This window comes from Rhyacophila brunnea, unplaced genomic scaffold, assembly GCF_057557595.1.
Source record: "Rhyacophila brunnea isolate RB1 unplaced genomic scaffold, BYU_Rbru_1.0 scaffold_5, whole genome shotgun sequence".
Taxonomy (NCBI): Eukaryota; Metazoa; Arthropoda; class Insecta; order Trichoptera; family Rhyacophilidae; genus Rhyacophila; species Rhyacophila brunnea.
Window position 1 is genome coordinate 47,692,002 of NW_028233170.1, and position 21,259 is coordinate 47,713,260.

Sequence of the window (21,259 nt, forward strand, 5' to 3'; positions counted from 1 at the left end):
TTTAACGACAGTTGCCAAAATTGGCAGAACGGTTAGCTGCGCTCATAAATAACCTACAAAATAAACTAAGTGTTCCGTTAAAATTTCCGGGTTTGCGAAGTGTTCCATTGCAGAAAAAGTTTGGGAAACCCTGGTCTAATACTAATAACTATCTTATACAAGCTTTACTTTACAAACATCGAAAATTTTTCGGGTGCACTTATTTTTTAGAAACAATTATGTTATACGTACTAATATTTAGTTTTCAATCAATATATTGTGTCGAACGGATCAAACAATCTTTGTAAAGTTTGCTTAGAGACCTCCACCCTGTGAAAATCCATTTGGTCGGAATCCAACAATGTAGGTACTGTATAATATATACATATTGTGATATTCTTTTTTAACACTACAACAGGCCGTGAGGTCTAATGACAGTAGCGTAGAGAAACAGTAGAGTAGTAAGGTGATACATCAGTTAAACGGCAAATAATTTTGAACTATAGGCGTGACGAAATTTTGGACTCGCTGCCATTCGGAGAGACAACGTCGAGCTGGAAACACGTAAATTTGTTTCGTGATGGCGACGGGCGTATTAATTCTCAAATCGTGTAAAGATGACTAAAAACGTTACCCATTTACTTGAAAAAGAAAACATGTCAATGAATATATTATTATTGTTACTGATAGAACAATAAACAGAACATTAAATGAACACATGTTGGATTTATGACAAATTAATTATATTATTTCGTTTGACATGCGTCATTTGCACCCGCGACCCACAATCCGCGCATCGCCTAGCCACGATCTTTTTAGACCGTGTCTCAACTGAGGTATAACCTTACAATCCATAAACACCCAGACTTTGAGAAAATCACATAAATATACTTATTCCTCACTGGGATCGAACCCAGAGCCCCGGGTGAAAACCCAGCGCCTTATGTAGAAATCTGAAATCTGCGGCTGAATCAACCTTCCTACATGCCAGCTGTCTAGAAACTAACAGCTGGCCTAGCGAAAATATGGTAATATTATCAAGTTCCGGAATATAAATTGCGATTATATTATTACTTTCTTCTTGCTAAATTAATATTGAATATAATTTTTGCGTCCAATATTTTCATATGTCATTATCAAATTTCCTGTAAGCCAAGACTCATCAAAACTTCGAAAACTCGTCTACTTTTTGCATACGTAAAACGTATGACTATGTTTGATCTGTATTGCAGATGCTGCTTCAGTTACGTAGAATAATGATAGCCACACAATAGAGAGAATTGAGTAAAACCAGCCACAAAGACATGCATTACCAGTGACAAAAGAAATTTATATTACAGTAGTTGTGTAATTTTATCGGTTATAATTTGATATAATTTTCCTTATAGCACTTTCACGGAACGTTCGTAATGCCCCGTAGTATGCTATTTATAAAAACATAATTATTACCGGTTCATTACAGACATGGGAAGTAAATGCACAGGTAGATATTGCAGAGTATTTTTTATTTAACATCTGGTTATAATATAAGTTCAATGACTTCTTATCTTACCATTGATTCGCCTTTGGCGTAATTTCTAGACTATTTTTTTCTACGCACACACTCTAATAATTGGGCCGTTTTAATGTGTGTTTGAAGGAGTGAAAGTGGTCGATCAGATCTCCATCACGCATTTGCGATAAACCGTGGTTTTGTATGGACAACAACAGTTTATCGCATAATTACGATTATGCAACATCATCGAAAACAAACTTAAGAGACCTTTCTATGATAAACATTCACTTTAAAAATATATTAGATACTATATTGAGTACCTGAGTGTATATTTAATATAATTACAATGGAAAATATTCTTATCCAACCGAACCTTCAATAAATTAAACATTCGTTTTAACTAAGCTTTATATAACTGCAGACAGCAAATAATAAAAACTAAAAAGATTACTAATCGTTTTTTAAATGCCAGTAAAATAGCATTCAACAACTCTAGTAGTAGATGTATAATCAGTAGCGAAGGGTGGAGGTAGGCTGTTGATCCACCATAAATAGTGCACATTAAACTTTGTTAGTCATACCGTATTTGTTTTTATTGAAAAATCAATTAAACCCTGTCTAAATTAAACTATAATAGTTTTTGTTTATTTTGGGCGATACGTCAATTTATTTTCGTTGGATTAAGAATAATATATTAGGTACCTACACATATTGTTGGTTCATTTTTTTTAAATTCATTAAGCCCTGCCAATATAATATTATTCTTTCTATAAATATCAAAAGTTACGTATGATTTAATTGCATAATTTTAGATATTTTATAGATAGTCGAGTATTTTTTGACTATTATCTAATGGCATGGTTTTCGCAGGGTTTAATTGAAATTTGAAAGCCAACCAACACTATCTGTAAATTGTAGTATTATTTCAATGAAAACAAATATATATGACTGACAAAGTTTAATGTGCAGTATTTACCTCCCACCCTTCGCCACCAATATAATAGGTAGGTCATTTTAAAAACCTAACCAGTAAAAGTAAAACATAAAATCACGCTGTCAAAATATTATTAAATTAAAAATAATACGTCAGCATGCAATTCGATCCATAACTAAGTATGCATTAAAATATTACGCCAAAATTATCATTTCAATATTTATCGTGTGTTATTTCTAAGACCGGTTCACGATCTACTTCAATATTTAAAAAAAAATATACTTGGTATGCGATGCTTGGCTTCAGTGCCACGGCTGGCAGATTAACCTACAGTTTTCAGGTTTTTATAGTTAAAATCCGGTACCATTGCAACGCAATACAACAACCTGGAGGAAAAGGTGTTACATTTGCCAACTTCTATCTATAGTGACACAATATGTGAAAAACCACGAAGCACTTCCATCCCCAGTTAATCCGGATAAGTAAGATCCTACTGACACCCCATTCGTAGTAGTTCATACGCATATAAATCGGTTAGGATAAGTAACATTCCACTGACACCACATTCGTAGTACGCGTACGCATATAAATCGGTCAACTTTGAGACAGTACCTACATAAGTAAAGTTATACAGTCGATATAACGGTACTTATAGTGTTGAAGGGACATTAAAGTTGTTTGATAGATAATGGTAGAGTTGTCAAAGTGTGGTTAGGAGAGATCGGAGCGGTCAGAGCACTTAATAAATGACAAATAAAGCGAAATGGCCGCTAAGATATCGCTTTCTAGAAGAAACCAGTATAATTATATATATAATAAAATAATATATCAAAGTGCGAATCATACATACCTACCATAGTAATGGAGCTTAATTCATACTGCCTATAAAATATTTTCTTCGTCTCGTGATCTGAATAAGTGACGGAATGTTTTTGCCAGTATATATAATTTTTATTTTTAACATTACATCAGGCCATGAGCCCCACTAATTGCAGTGTAGTGGGAACAGTAATGTACCTAGTAGGTATTATATAGATGTGTGAGAAAATCACATGGAATCAAACCTAGGCCCGCCAGATGAGAAGTCCATGCCTTAAGCCTTAAGCATTATACTACTATATTATGACACATTTGTGTGTACATTATAGGCTTGAAAAATGCAAAAAAAATGCGTGGCAGAAATGAAACATCATTGCATGGCAATGGTTCTAAGTACGTTTGCTACATAATACATACATACAACGGAAATATAAAATACGTCAATTTTTATTTCCTATACAATTTCCATCGATTCACAACCTAAACCGAAACTAAAATATGTTGAGTATAAACACTCTTGCTTTGAATTGATTTACTTCACGGTACGCTACAACCCCGCGGCGTTGCTACAAGATCGATATACTCGATGGAGGGTGGGAAGGAGGCGCATAACGCCGTACCGAGGGAAATACCGCGATATTGTGATGTCTTTAAGCACGGAAGTGTAAGAGTGAACGTCAAAACAAATAATATAAATATGTAGGTCTAGTGTGGGTGAATATGGACGTTTTTCATATAATATATATGAAGCCCAAATAATATAGTTACTTACATAATGTTACAGCTACGAGCTGAATTGCGTGGTAAACAGCTTCCAATATTAATTTATCTTGATCATAATTACGTAAATATTATATCGTTCAAGTATGTACGTACGTGCATATTAAAGTCAATATTATTTATGAACCTTTAAATATTTAATGTTATCGAAAAATTAAATCGTTTGGCTCAAAGTGTGTAGGTTAGTACCAGGGATCGCAATCTCGGACATAATCATCATTCCCGGGATTTTGTGATTAGTATGAGAGATCCTGGGATTGTAGCACGTTTCAATTTTATTATATTCAATACGAACATTAATATGATATTGTTTAATAGGTATGACTTTGACGTACCAGAATTTTATATGATATATATTATGATATGATTGTATCTCTAATTTACTTACATACCTATTTTTTTCTGTCTTTCCCTTGTATCCCGGTGGTTTGTATTACGTATTTTTGAGTGTTTATATGGCCAACTGGATATTTCCCAACAAGAACTTCTTGTCTACGTGTTAAAACTGTTAACTAACAAGCCCCTTCTATGCAGTTAATCGTACTTCCGTTTCAAATGAGGAACACCCCTAAATTTATCATTTCATTTTACGCTTTCGTGGTGTACGTATCTATCAATTTACGTAATTTGATGCCTTTTATAATAATATATATATATATATATATATAAAACGATAAGGAGTGATATTGAAATTATTATTAGTAAACTTTTGATTTATTGCGAAGAAGCAAAGGAGTCACATCTAAAAATAGAGCCGATACATTATTTAAACACGCGTTGCCGCCATGACATGTACGTCACTGAGAAGTTTTCCATATGCTACTACAGCGACTTCCGGTTATATTCTTCCGGCTTGTTGTCGGACAGTACGTAAAAAACCGGATACGTCACATAACAGAATCATTAGGTATTATGAAGGGGATAGACAACTTGACATAAACAATACAAAGTAAATACGCGGCATTTTTGTTGCCGATTGAAAAAAATTCAAACAATCCCTAAATGGCGTCCAACGCGTTGGGCGAGAGCGTTATCTAATTATAAGGCCACTGCCGTTATAGAGGAATGTTAAAATAATAATGTGCTTGGTGGAATCCTAGCCGTAAATGAAATGCCTGTAATAAATTACTACATCACCATTCCCCGAAATTGAAATCCCGACATGACCCTCTGCCGCTCATTGAAACAACTTATATTATTATATCTTTAGTTCACAAAAATATGCTATTTTTCATAAATAACATAATATAAAAATTAATCCCGAAATCACGGGTTGCAAGCCCTACTTGGTACGTATTCCCACACACGTAGAAATTATTACGCTAAATAAAACAGCACACAAAATTTCGTACGTTCTTAACACTACAATTTAAAAGCGCTAATGAATTACTGGACGCAGTAAAGCGGTCATTAATCATCCCGAAAAAGTATTCTTACGATTTGAATTATTTAATTGTCCCGCCATATTCGAATGCAGAGCGCGGCAAACGGAATGCGCGCGCGTTCCATTTCCGAATCGAACTCTGGCGGCCGGCGACAATTTTAAATCATGGCGAACGCCAATAAAGCAGCGACCACCAAATACGGACCAATCGCAGTAATGAAATAATAATTGAATTTATTAAAGAGTCAATACGAGACGGAAAAATGTGTAGCCCCATAATAACTATGCTCAAGGACAGAATATTCGATTCGTACAGAGATATTTAATGAATGGTAGCCCCATAATAACTATGCTCAAGGACAGAATATTCGATTCGTACAGAGATATTTAATGAATGGTACATAGCTATCAATTAATCTCTACATAAATAATTGTAAGATATTTCAGTCCTACTGTGGATAACTACAACAGGACGCATATACTAATCAAGCTATTTGAGAACTGGCGCCTTGTTAAATTTGGGATCACAAAGCTTATAAAATATATATTTTTTATCGTATATATGTCACTATACAATGTCACTAATAAATCTAAAAAATCTTAACACCACTGCACATGGATGTACTAAAATATGACTATATTCTAAAACATTAGAGCGAGAGGTTTAAAAGAATACTATTTTATGTAATAAAAATACTTTATGCAGTCACCAAATGTTTAAAATAAATATAAAGGATAATAAGGCTTCAAAATTATGTAAATAGATTATCTACAACGTTTAAGGAATGTCCAGGATCATGCTTTGAAAATAGAATAAAAGCTCCATTTTGACCTACGCTGAGCATGTCCCCCCTTAACAGATATATTTTATTTATTAACCACTAGTATGTTTTATTATTTGTTTTTCAATTGTACAGTACATATAGAATTCAGATTTAGAACCTTGTTGCTGATAATAAATATAAATAGATTATCTACAACGTTTAAGGAATGTCCAGGGTTATGCTTTGAAAATACCATAAAGCTCCATTTTGACCTACGCTGAGCATGTGAGCCCTTAAGCAGACCCAAAATGTTGCCGCGTATCGTTTTTTAATCTCTAATTATAGAGAAAATGCATACCCACTACTGATTATAGTTTAGTATTCCATGTCGGCTGTCGTAAAAACTTCAAAATTCTGAGATACATCTACTGAGGTTTACAGTTAGACAATGTCTAGTCCATATCTAAAGTAAAGGCACATGACCTATCCACCCACACAGGGCGACACTGGATAACACCAATAAAATATAATAATTCATAAGTTTCTTTGAGCTTCAGTTTGAATTAGATTAAGATTATCTAATTTAGTCAATATTAGTGAAATATCTTCTCATATAGGTTCATCCGTAGTAATTTCTAGAAACCCTGCAAAGGATTTGCCGGTATCCACTTTGTTGCATCGTTGACCGTGATGCATACTTATACATAACTGTAAACGTACTGTTGGGTCGTATCGTATCACCAAGACAAGTCCAAACGAATCATGATACAATACCCAGATATGCAACAACCCACCATTAGCAATCATGGCTTTTTAGATCATTCCTGGGACGCTCCCAGTACAATTTTTGATGGCGTTCAGCATATTATCTATACCTGGGCTCAGCCGGTATTTTCTATAATTTGATAAAATATATTAATGAAAACTGTCAGAGAAAGTAACTGGCGGGTTACAAGTAAACAAAATTTGATTAAATGACATCAAAGAAACAGTTGAGACTACATCTTTTGTCTACTTCAGTCTACAACACTGACGCCCAACCTGTTTTTTTGTTTGGAAGATTCCTTGACATGTTTTGAAATTTGAAACCCCCCATCTAGCTGACAGATAGAAATATAATAAGAATAACAATATGTATAAATAAAATCGATAAAGGTAAACTACAAAATACAATGCAGGGTTAAAACATAATAACAATAACTTTTTAAAATAATTTTGTTGCCGTCATTTTCACTTTCCATTATTCGGTTCTTGCACTCGACGAATAAATATTCTTTTGTACCTACTACCAATACCAAGTACTTGTGACATGTGACGTTTGCCCGTTTTCGATCATATTTTTACTGTGCAACAAAGTTTTAGAAAATCAGTAGATATTTATCCTGATAGAAGTATCCCCATCCGTATTCATCAAGAGTTAGATGGCGGTTTGTTAGCACCTATCTCACTGTGATCAATTACAAAATTAGTGGCAAGTTTTTCATCATCATAGAATCTGTGGGTGAATTCTAGTCGGGAATCGCTGATTCACATCAATAAAATTTTAGATACGAGAGTTTGAACTAACAACATTTGACATGACATGACATACAAAAAAAAAAATAAGAAATTTACATTATACAAACACAAATAATGTGACATTTTTTGATCAAAGTTGTTGAAAAAAAGCTGTACTTTGTACCTATTTAGGTATTTACTTGATGAATGTGAGAGACATAGTATAATTATAAATGTTTTGTTGTTATGACAGTTGCGCGAATGCCAATTTAACTATTCTGAATACCTACACAAATCTCAATAAAATATAAGATACACTCACTCCGATTTCTCTACTAATAATATCATGTTCAGTACGTACTTGATGCACTTACGACTCCTACGAGTGTACAAGTCTGCCGACTTTATATGGAGGGAAACTTTCTAGACTGGTGTTATACCCCAAAAGGAAATATCAGTTCCAGTGACAGATTTTTACGTCTGGCATGAACTTTTATAATACACATAACGAACGAAGTCTTCTTCTTTATATTTTTATTAACGTATACATAATCCAGATTACAAATTGTTGTTTTTATTTAATAAAACGCAATTTTTTTATAGTACTTATTCCACTTTAATGAATAAAATAATAGAATAAAGTGGAATAAGTACTATAAAAAAAATTGCGTTTTATTAAATAAAAACAACAATACAATGCAGTTCCACCATGAATTGACAGTTAACAAAATAAAAGAAACCAGATTACAAAGTTAAACAAGATGCATGTAAAAGCTTTTATAATATGTGATTCCCAACAATCCCAACCGGGCTCCGCGAAATTTCTCAAAAGCTTGCGATGAGAATATTACTAGAAAAAATTTAAGCAAAACAAAACAATACAAATTGAGGAATAGAGTTTTCAGCAGTAAGGAGAATCACTGTTTAATATGCACGATTTCTTTTTTTTTATCAAAACGTTTAAAAATTTCACGCCGACATTACAGTTTCTCACAGTACATATAGGTATATTGTTATAGTTACGTATTGTTCTATTTATTTTTAAGTGTGGGTACTTTATTAGCCTGTCGATTAGTTTTCGACAACGTGGAAAGATGTTTCGATAACCCGTGGTATAAAATAAATATTATTTTAATATACTTACATATTTTTAGATTCCGAAGAGATCGCAAAATTCAAACCTGCTTAATAAAGTTTACTATGGCACACCCATAACTGTAATATTATAAGTTATAACTATAAGTTATAAGTTTATAAAGACAATCGTGTCCCTATTATTTACTTGTGCAACATAATAATATTTGGCATTGTCATAAAAAAATCGACACCAAAATGCCGGTCATATCCAGTTTCAGAATGATGTCAAATATCGAGATAAATATTGTTGATTAAATTCTAATTAATATTGATTATCCATTATTAAATTTGATATACGTAATTCAAAAATATACCTTCCCATATCAAATATCTCGCTAGATAACAAATGAAATCCATCTTTTGTTACAGGTTACAACCAGTTATATGTATGCATGCAGAAAAAAATCAACAAGTAGACATAAGTAATATATATTTCTGTTACGTAATTATAGGCAAAAAACTACACATGCCAAACATACGTTCAAGGCTTCCAAAGACAGAAATTCAATATTCACTTCCTACTTGTCAAATAGACGAAAATATTTTTGAAAAAAGTGGTTATTGAAAAAAAACTACGATGTAAAGAATCATTAAGATGCGAATATTGCAGATATGGGCAGTGTTGCCAATTATTGTTGTTGAAAAAAATATCCCAGACAGGGTAAAAGAAAAGCTTGATGTCGGACAGACGTGTTTATTTTTCGTCGAGAAACCACTATTTTCAATCATAAGTCGTAATCATGAACATTGCTTTCACGAGAAGAACGAATGAAGAAGATTTTTTTATTTCGTAAGTAACGAATAAATCATACAACTAAAAATGACAAGACACGAAATTTGGCTATCACTTAATCGTATAAAATAGTATTGTGACCGTTATTTTTTTTATTTTAAAATATCGAATTACATTAAAATAATGAATTACTCAAAAATCTTTTTGGTATCTTCGAAATAACTATGGCTGTGGCAACATAAGTTTTAATGATAAAAATATTCATAATTAGATTTTTAATGAATGCATTTTTAAATCGTCTAAATTATTATAGTGAGTTTATCTTTTAATTTAAAAAATAATTTCAATGTATTGAATACGTATTGAAAATTTCAAATGAAAATTATTAGTAAAATGTGTTAAGTAGGTACTTAAATTGTAGTTTCTTTCAAAAACGTTGATCTCACGCGTAATTATGTTTAGTACCTACTACATTTTTATTATCAATACTGATTTAATGAGAAATTTTAAGCTACTTGCGGCGCCAAAAAACGCTAGATTTAACGACATATGCCAGACGTGTATTTTCCAAGTTGCATAATATTAATAAATGATAAATCTGACAATTAATATTAATAAGTTGGCAACGCTGGAAATGGCGTGTTGATGGAATGCGAAACGTAACGATATTATATTATAATATACGAATGCAGACATATAATTATTAGTGATTAATAGTGTTATAAAATAATTTAAGCAATATAATATTTGACCACAATTATAATATTTCAAGTGTTTTTTTTTGTACGAAGCATAGCAAAGGTTATTTATTCATCATAGAAAATATGTTTTCATTTTCAACTATAATAATAATTCATTTTTTTCGGAGTGCAGTACTTACGTAAACATTTGTAAATGTGCGTAAGCACGAACTATAAAACGTCATTCAGAACAGTATGAATAGTTTTATAATAATTAAATTATACAAAAACAATTATTGTTATTCAAAACAGATACCTACCTATGTAAACGTTTACTACCACGTGATACCCAGATGGTACCTACATGAGGTATAGTATAAAATCAGGGAACTTAGAAGTAATTTTCTGTGTGCTAAGAGATCCTGCGGAAGATCTTTAGCAACATTCGAAAGGATGGCATCGTTTTTCTACAGTTTTCCGAATCCGTCATCCGAGACAACGGTCTGATGTGGCAGCCTCCACAGGTCTTGTATCGCCGCTTGTTCACATAACGTCAGTCATCACAGATCCGTCATTCCCGCATCCGGTAATTTTGCTACATCGGATCAAGCGCTTGATCGGCCCGAAATTTTCTAGGGCGGCGTCTTATAAACGTGCTTTGCTTTATCTTGAAATAAGGAAGCTATGCTTGTGGGACAAAACAGCGAATGAGGACGAACAAAGACGATTTTGACGTATGCCAGGTAGGTATCTAAAGACTCTAAAGTAATGGTAGTCAACCTTTTTTTTCACCACGGCAAAATACATATATTTGTAAAGTAACGCGGGCCGCATCACTACTGGTGTGACGAAAAAAATCATGAACCCCCCCTTTTTTACAAAACATATTTGAGATTTTTAAAATTATAAACAAAAGTAATGTGTATCCAAGCGTTTATTTCAAAAGTAAAAATCATGTTCCTGATAATAAATGTGTTTCGGGCCGCATACAAAAGCTTAAAGGCCGCATGCCGCAGGTTGAGTATCGCTGCTCTAAAGCGTCGATCACGGGATGGATTGTGGTCCATCGCACCCAAGCCCCACTATATTCAGACCGCGGCACGGAACTGTGAACTTCGATAGTAGAGCTAGTTATTGCTTATACCTGCTTCGAATGCAATAACGTTTATAGAAAATTATTCTGAAGTTGATTGAAAAAAATGGTAAGTAATGCATTAATTAGTAATATAAACGAAATATTCATCTAGTACGACAGGTTACTGCTTTCAAATCGAAATGAAGCCATAACTAGCACTACCATCGGAATCCTTAATCAGCTTAAATTAACCATAAGGAAGCCCGTGTATCGTCGTCGTCTCACTTAATTCGTATTACAACACTCACTGCCTACCGCGAAAGTGAGAGAAAGAAAAGATGTGAATTCCCGCGCTTTAAACCGAAGCGTAATTTCTTTTTACCGTCGTGCGACTCTCTTTTCACAGTATAACAATAGTGCAATGCGTGTGCAAAGGAAGACCTAAACTTCACTAACAACGAGGAATTGAGTATTTCTTTGTAATGATGAAAAAGACAAATAATGTTGTTTAACTTGTCACGTTTCTACGTCAGCCAAATTTAAGACGTAATGACAATGAGTATTGATACCATTGCCTGACGACGTAGGCCACAAAATGTCTTTGGAACTCTATCGTTGATGAACGTTAGTAAACAAGACGTGTTTTTCTTTTACCCACCTTTTCAATATAAATAGTCATAATTTACATGTATTTGCATATAATTTGAATTTGACTAACGGTGTAGTATAAACAGATGTTTAAACATCGGTCCAGTTGGTAAGACTTAACAATTTAAAAACACCAATACCAGGTTTACCTATAGATTTTAGGTTGCGACAAATGTATGCGTATCCTGATAAAAAGTATACATACCTAATGAGAAAAAAATAGGTAAGTAAACACAAAAATGTCGGCAGAAGTTTTTACTCATTGAATTAATAGAACAATTATTATGATAGTTTTGAACAAAAACGAATGATTCACATGTCGTTGATCCAGCGCCACTGATAATAATTTGTTCCTATACTCATTGAACCTGTGTCTAGGGCCGTCAAAAAATATCAATACTTTTTCTCTCAATATGACAGCCCTACAGTAGCGAAGGGTGGAGGTAGGCTGTTAAGATTTCCCATAAATAGTATTACGAATTTGTTTTCATTTAAATACGACTACAATTGACAGACGGTGTTGGTTAATTTTTAAAATTCAATTAAACCCTGTGAAACCAAGCCATAATAGATAATCGTCAAAAATACTCGTATATCTATAAAATATTTTAAATTATGCAAGTAAATCAATCATACATAACTTTGGATATTTTATAGATAGAATAATATTTTGGATATATTGTACTTTGGTTTAGGCAGGGCTTTTAGTGAATTAAAAAAAATGAACCAACAATATGTGTACCTACTTAATATGTATTCTTAATCCAACGAAAACAGAAGAAAAGTGAGAATGAAAAAGTGTGCACAATTTTGTCGTATCGCCAAAAATATACCAAAACTATTATGGTTTGGCTTAGGCAGGGTTTAATTGATTTTTAAGCTAACCAATCGTCTGCTTACCTGAATTATTGTATGTATTGAGATTTCTTAATCATTATTACTCCGTATATCCATAGTGCGGCATTAGTTGTTTTCATACATTTATGAGTAGGATACTGTTCATATAATATGATATTTTAATACATACGGATGGAAGAAATAATTTGCAATATTTCTAGTGATTAAATAATACGTTAATTATTAAATAATTGTTGTACTTAATTCAATTATTTTTATTTGAATAATTGTTTGATACTGACTTTTCGTCATTGGTAGGTACTCAGTTTTTTTAATTGCATATTATAGGTACCGAACAAGACGCAAATTTACAGGTAAGTATAAATTTAATATAAGAAATTTATGTAAATTATATTATGGTAATGCTAACTCAAGAATGCACCGATATCTATAATTGTATGCTAAATCTAGTGTCTTCATTAAAAGTGTTTATCATACTAATAAAAATCACAATTGCATGGTAAAATATTTACGACCTGTCTAACACGAAATAATATGCGACAGACAATCATCTCGGTTAGAATGTGTTGCAATTTACGCCACAAACTGAAGACAGGAAGAAAGTTAACGTCAAAGTTACAATGAGATAATAAATTTAATAAACAAATAATAGTGGTGTGTTACGATCGCGGAATTGGTTAATAAATCTGTTGTCGACACGAGGAAGTTATCTCGCAGTGATTTAACGACGGATTTAACCGTGGGCATGATATTAATGTTAGAGAAATATGCATCGTAATAAAAAATGTAACGGAAATTTACTTTACGACTTGATAAAATAACATTGTTTTTCTATTATTATTTTCTTTCGACCACGTCCGATCCTAATAGGATCATATTATGGGCCCCCACAGAGTGGAGTTTTGTATTAACAGATTTTATTTTTACGAGAAATGGATGTCAGCCATTTGCTCAACCTATTAGGTCCATACTCTGACTCATACAAAAATTGAAAAACAATATGTGTGCTTGCCAGACCGAGGATTTGAACCTGGGACCCTCGACACTATAGACCGGCGCTTAAGCCACGCGGCTATCGTGGTTTCTATTGTAGCGTTCATTAAATTGTCCATTTCAGCATTTACAATTTCAGCTTAGTGTGATCCTGACATTTAAAGTAACAACATGGCAAACTAACGTCGCTGTGTGGGCCTATTAAGAAACTTTTCGGCTTGGAATAACGTACAGTTATATTTTTTTTACGAAGGAGGGAAAGATACCTAAAGTATTCAATGAGCGCATGGTGGTAGTTTATAAGGAGAAAGACCACACCTTGAACTTTAAAATTTAATTTTGAAGCTAGCCATTAAATTATAATAGAAAGTATATTAAAGGTGAATCTTACACTCTGGACTTGCGGAAGAATTTTGCAAGAAAATTGATATCACAGACCAGACCGACAGAGTTTGTTGAATACTTTAAGAAAGTGCTTCGTGTACGTGAGAGAAAGCTCACATAAAGCTCCTTTACGTCAACTCTCCAGTGCACATATTGCCAGTGATGCGAATGAGAATGTATTATAACGATAGAATTTTTATTTCTAAAACGTGAACTTCGATGCAGGAGACGTGGACAAAATGCATTTAACTGACAAGTACCTAAGTATATAAAAAAAAACAAAAAAATCGTTGTGATCTGTCTTCGTTTTCCTGCTGACGTAGATACTACAATGAACGATTGGCCATTTTAGTTAACAAGAAAAATAAAATCGGTTATAACAGATCGCTTATTAAACGTTGTACGTAGCGAATCAAATTTATAATATTGGTCTCTTTATTTATAATGATAGCGTTAAACCTATATATATATTTATTTAATGTATCCGAACTTAAATATCTCAGTGCAGTAAATGTGAAAGAGAAAATACTATTGTACGTTAAATTCACCTGTATTGTCAGTATTTATTTAAAAAAAAACAGCGTAAATGAATGCCACCATACCTATATAAAAAACGTTGGCAACACATCTGACGCCGTTTATTTACACGACACGAGCATCGCGACGCTCAATTTAATATTCAAAATGTGATAATAAAATAATAATCAGAAGGTGGGGGGTGGCACGTGCTCCTGTATTCAGCATCACAAACGTAAGATATGATAGGTACCTACGTATCTATGTTGATTTTTTAAATTATCATATTACAATTCACTAATGACAACATTTAAATTTAATTTTCAAAAAAGAAACTAATATACCTACAAAATAAAGTAGTTTACCTACTACGCATATTGTATTAAACTAATAAAATCTGGTAAATATGTTATTGTATGGTATTAGAATATATTATATATCTCATAGGTTTCTAGAGTCCGATGAAGACGTTAGCCCCCTCTTGAAGAGGTTTCTTATTAGATTGTTTCACGCGAAATGGTTTACCAATAGCTCAACCCATAAAGCTCATCCATATTGCGTATTTATACACACGATGATAAACAGCAGTATTTCAGACGCATAAGTAAACCCGCGACCCAAGGCTTCGAAAGCGGGCATTTTGATACTCGCCCATCGCGGATCCTTCCATCCACCTGGAAGCAAGTGCATGTGCTAATAGCGCAGATTACGTTATACAATTATACATGTAAAGTCTTTCTGCGATAACAATTTCATGATAAACAAGATATGGATCAACGATTCAAACGGGAGTTTTTTGACATTATCATTTTTATCACACAATGTGATAACCTGATAACATAAAACAATATTGCAACATTAAATTCTCTCTAAAACTAAGCCGAAGTCCCTAGATACTGTTGTGTTATCCAAGCTTAATAGAATATTAATAAGGATATTGCAAATTGCAATTATAACAATGTAGACGGCGACGCCGGAAATCGTTATACTGCCAGGCGTCGGTGCACGGCGTCGACGCCGCCACCGTCTAGGAACCTTTCTGCATTATAAAAGCGGGTACAATTATATTTTGAAAACCAATGGAAACAATAGTGTTAAAAGTATTTTTCACACCACCGTTACATATTGATTTACATAATATGCATGAGAAGAAATTCAACCATGTAACTAGTTTGTATAATCGATTACTATAAGCATTTTTTTCTAGTATTAGGTAACACTGCATGAATTGCATATAAAATATTATTATTATATGGATTGGGTGTTGCGATATTTACTCGAATAATCTGACTTGACAAATTAATAAACATAAAAAAAATATTAATATTGTCATTTGGATCATTTCAAATCCCAAGTCCTCGAATTCCGTAGTCTTCAGAATCGATACACCTACTTACATGGCACATAAGACCGTATTAGTATTAAACATAAAATTTGAAATCATGGCAAAGAAAACAGACGGTAGTGAGGATTACTTATAAATTCGTATTAATACCCGCAGATAAGAGTGTTTTCGAATTTTAGTTTACAATATGAATTCCATTCCGGATAATATTCTGCAAGAAACGTCAATATTAGCATTCAAATACATACACATGTACATTAATCTTTGATGCATTCGTTTGTTTTCAGTAGGATTGTAAACATTTCAAGTTTCAATATTGTTCAGTGTGTAATGTTTTTTTTAGTCTAATTTAAATAAAATGTATCGTTTCTCCAGAAAACTGTAAAACTAAAACTGAAAGTAAAAAATTTAACTGAAAAAGTAAAACTGTATAATTTAAGCGAAGAAAAATCTCGTCGCATCTCATCTCAAATAATGAAAACAATGTTGCTGTCAACTAAAGATACAAGTGGGTGGCTATCGGAATCTATCGACGGTAGTTTATCATATTTATGTACTGAGGTATTATAATTGTTACGATAAGCCGTATAAACTGTCAAACCTGTCTATCTCTGTAAATACTAAAATTAATATTAATCTCTAATCACCAAAAGACAGTATGTACCTCACAATATATAATCGGTGTACCTACTGAACTTTCAAATGTTCAAATAAAATAAATAGAATGTTAAATATTGATATTACCTACCGAGATTCCGGATTACATATTATACTGCAAAGATTTTTCAGCGTATTTATGATCAAAGGTTACAAAGATCAGTTTTCTTTTATACTGCAATAAATAACATACAATTCTACGAATAATAGTGAGTTAAAGAATTTTATTTCTACAAACGTGTGACGCAAGAGAATATATTAAGTACATATCTCGTGCATGCCTGTCTAGCGTCAACGGGTCACACTCAAAGGAAATTTCTAAAAAAATATTACAAAAAATAAAACAGTAAATAAAAAGATGCCTTGTCATAAAAGTGATAACAACGAAAATGAAGTTCTTGACATTAATGGAAACGTACTCAGAGGTAAACCGATACGCAAGTCAAAGGAAAAACGTAGGCGCCTGTCTACGCGAAATAAGTACTTAACTCAAAGGTTGTATGTTATATACATAATTATTATTATCACAACATGGCGTAGGCCGTAGACCGTAGGCAGTTAGGTAGGTATAAGAATCGTAGACGTACGCTGTACACTCGGTTACTGTGCGCGTAGCAACAGCTGGGTACCTACGTTAAATTATTACAGGGGCTTTTACTGAGTTGATTGTACCAATAGACAGAACGTAAGTGGCTGATCGACTAATCGCCATATATGCTGTGGACAAAAGCATCCACGTCATGGCAATATAAGATTAATATTCATTGAAAAACATACATCGGTCAGAATTGGTTGGGTCTAGACTCGAGAGAACAAACTGGTTTTTTTGCTATTACGATCCAAAAAAGAATACAAACGTATGCAAAACAACCGAATTCCATCGTCGCAAAACTGTATTTTGAACATTTTTGTATACCTGCTTGTATATTTACTTTACGCCAATGACATCCAACCTAGTTTTTATGCATACTGACAACTAGCTATTGTCACCATATAGACCTCTAGGTCCACACCGTGGAATTACAAAACTATGGAATGACTGCATGTGTATTATTGTGACACTTGTGAAGTCAACTAGGGGAATTGTGCAGTTGTGGTGTTATTTATGGGCATCAACCCTTAAAATAGCAATCATTATATTTCAATGCTATATAAGTAAAATTTAAGTCGTCTACAATATATGTGTAATCAGTTTGATAGCAATATGATCTACTTACGTTAAGATTAATTTAGAACGTTTAGGTGGACACTGTTACATGTATCCTTAAAATAGTTTATATTTGACTTAGTCATTGTACTTCCTTCTAATTTATGTAGGTATAAATTACACTAACAGAGGGGTTGAATGGGTTATAATTTCATTTTTTTTCGGGCACAGGCTCGTGTTCGCTCTACAGATAGGTACCTACTGCCAGTAGAGTGACTTGAGCCAGTGTTGCCATAGTACCCGCCTCGTAGTGAAATGCTTTTACAATCTATTACAAAATATTATATCGTTGTTAATAATGATGACGATGCTGTGGTGTCAGTACATACATAACGATTTCGTTGTACATGAAAATTGTTAATTGTTTTGACAATTGCCAGAAAATAAATATATAATCGGTCGTGTTCGCGCTACCAATGCTGTCAGTGGAATGACTTGAGCCAGGATCGCCACATTTATGAATCCTTCTGTAATATTTTTTAAAACATTGTCTAAATCTATCATTCAACTGTTTCGTTTGTGCTTCTTTTTCTTAACATGTTTCATGGAAAGTGTAATTTGTAATCATCGCCGATGTAAACAAATAAAATTGAATTTCTCAATATACATGATTGGGAATATGCGCAGAAGACCGGTGCTCTGGAGGAAAACAATGAAGAAGGACAAGCTCAGCGCCAAAAAAGACGATGCACGTATTACCCACTACAATTAACACGTTTACTCAATAGGTGCATCAGTGGGTAGATATATAATTACATAGTAAAACCAAAACAATATTTACAATATCACTCAAGAGTGAAGAGATATTAGGCAAAGATTACAGTACGATTTCGGAATAGTATCATTGCAAATTCTCACGAACGGCTGGCGAAGCAGTGAGTTTTTTCTAACTCGTCGGATAAAAAGACAAGAATCTAGTAACTGCTTACGTCTATCTATTCCGTCTGGTGTTATTGAATTTCATCATGCGACTTCTTTGAATAAGTCACGGTTTACTGAAAATATGAAATCGTATACCAACTGTGCAATCATTGCGACACCTGGAGTGATAAATTATTAGGTATTATTTTGTATTATGATGCGTTGCGGAAAAAGCCACCCTCTACAACTTAACACACAGGGAAAACTCTAGGAAGGCAACTACCATGACTGGAGAATCATACATGGTCACAAAAGATCACAACATCGTTATTCCGATCAATCAAATGACAATTTTAACAACCATCGGTGTCCGTCGAATCATTCATTTTCTTTATAATGTCGCTGGTGTCATAGGGCCGGATGCTGAGACGCTAGTGAGTGGTGACACTACTAAATAGTGACGGGATTAAGAAATGAATTATGAATTTCAATTGAAATTCAAGTTGACTTTATCTTGTGAATACATGAAACATAATGCTGTATTTGCTTGAACTCCATGTGCGACATATTTGATTGTTTTGACAAAATACCACATGCGTTTCTCCAGTCTGCCACTATAAGGTGGTAATGGCACTTATTTGAATTATGTCAATATAACGGCGACGTTTCCGTATTGTTCCTAATTTCAGACATATAATTTAATGTTTAATAAACTATTTTAGGCATAGTAGAAGGTAGGCTACCTATCGGGGCATCAAATTTCCAAAATTCCAATAAAATGAGTAGGTATGTATTAATTTTATACCATAAGCAATGTTCCCTGTAAGGAGTGCGCGTGTGCGCGCGCACACCTACCGAAATGTGTCCACACACAGGTTGTTATCCCCCGCACAGTCCTCACACAAAAATAATTTAAAAAAAAGTTTCCTTTACCAGAGTTTAGTTTGCTCGAATGCACGAAACCATTACTTAAATTATTTTTGCGTGAATCAAAATTTGTTAGTGTTATTATAAAATCACCGAAATTAATAAATACCTTAAAAATATAAGTGTTAATGAAAAATTGTGTGTTTGTGGGGGGGGGGGGGGGGGTGTAAATTTTACCGCACGGTGACACCAACCCTAGTTACACCACTGCTCAGTGCGTTGATGATCCGCACACGAAGACGAAGATGAATAATACAATAGAAAATAAATGCGTAACTGCGTGCCTTAACCAACCCTAGATGGAGGATTTAAAGATCTCAATTCTAAAAATTCTAAATCAGCTTATTGCACGAAAATCCTCTATAAAACCCACTTTGGCATGTATATGTATTTTACATACCTATATATGCTTTTAATTGCGCAGTTAATAAACAAATAATATTTAGATAGGTATTTATTATTACAGATTCATTGATATAAGATAATTAGTTGTTTTGCATACTATCACAAGGTAGTAGGTACAATAACTTACTACGATTTTCCCTAAACAACGTAGTTGAATGATAAAATGTAATAATATTATTGTGTATAGGTACTATAAATACGGTGGACCACACGACCGGCGTTATATTAGAAATTAGATGGGTAGTTCTTTATTTTAGGGTGTTTCTTAAGGGGGAACATGCTCTACGTAGGTCATAATGGAGCTTTTGTTCTATTTTCAAAGCATGATCCTGGACATACCTTAAACGTTGTAGATAATCTATTTATATAATTTTGAAGCCTTATTATCCTTTATATTTATTTTAAACATTTGATGACTGCATAAAGTATTTTTATTACATAAAATAGTATTCTTTTAAACCTCTCGCTCTAATGTTTTAGAATATAGTCATATTTCAGTACATAAATGTGTAGTGGTCTAAAGATTTTTTACATTTATTAATTTTTAAACGCATTTATAAAACCATCAGTATAATTTATGTCGACATTATTATAGTGAAATATTTACGATAAAAAATTATATTGATAATCTCTGTGATCCCAAATTTGACAAGAATTAAGCATTTTATTATTCAAAAAATGGGCAAGATTAACACATTTGAAGATAATTCTAAAGATACTAATTATAAGCTATGTCTTTGACCATTCAAGTGTGATAAAAATCCTACGAATAATGATTGCTTTATAATAATTATTGACCTAAGAATAAGGTAGTGTTTTTTTTTAAATACGCCATTTCTTTTGGCATTCCCCAGTGGTTAAGCTGCAACATACGGCCGTAGCCGTAGTTCGGTGGAACACGAAGATCTTTTAAGCGATGAAATGCTGGGTCTTACTCTGTCACTAATACCGTTGGTCTTTCCTTAAACAGTGAACTGGGAAGTAGCAGAAGTAGGTACTTACTGTAGTTTTTTAGTGATGATGCTGATGTGAAGAATTTGACAGTCACGTCTCATTCTTTCATTAAGAAACCAATGTCAAATATCAGAGATATTCATGTAATTTTAGAATCACTAATATTGACTGAGACGCAATAAAGATAAAACGTAAATTTATGTTATATTCAGTTGATTTGGCCGTAA

At 33.1% G+C, this 21,259-nt stretch overlaps 1 protein-coding gene across 5 annotated transcripts in view; it reads right to left on the minus strand.

Moving 5' to 3' along the window:
- The window catches only part of LOC147066505 (SUN domain-containing ossification factor-like), an 86,278-nt gene that overhangs the window by 24,681 nt on the left and 40,338 nt on the right, over positions 1-21,259 (minus strand). Inside the window, exon 1 of one of the 5 annotated variants that reach the window (XM_085955831.1) lies at positions 11,660-11,780. The exons of the other annotated variants lie outside the window; for them this stretch is intronic. The gene's annotated coding sequence lies outside the window, so the exon portion shown is untranslated. Of the gene's footprint in view, positions 1-11,659; positions 11,781-21,259 lie in introns of those variants that run through there. 5 annotated transcript variants of the gene reach the window in all.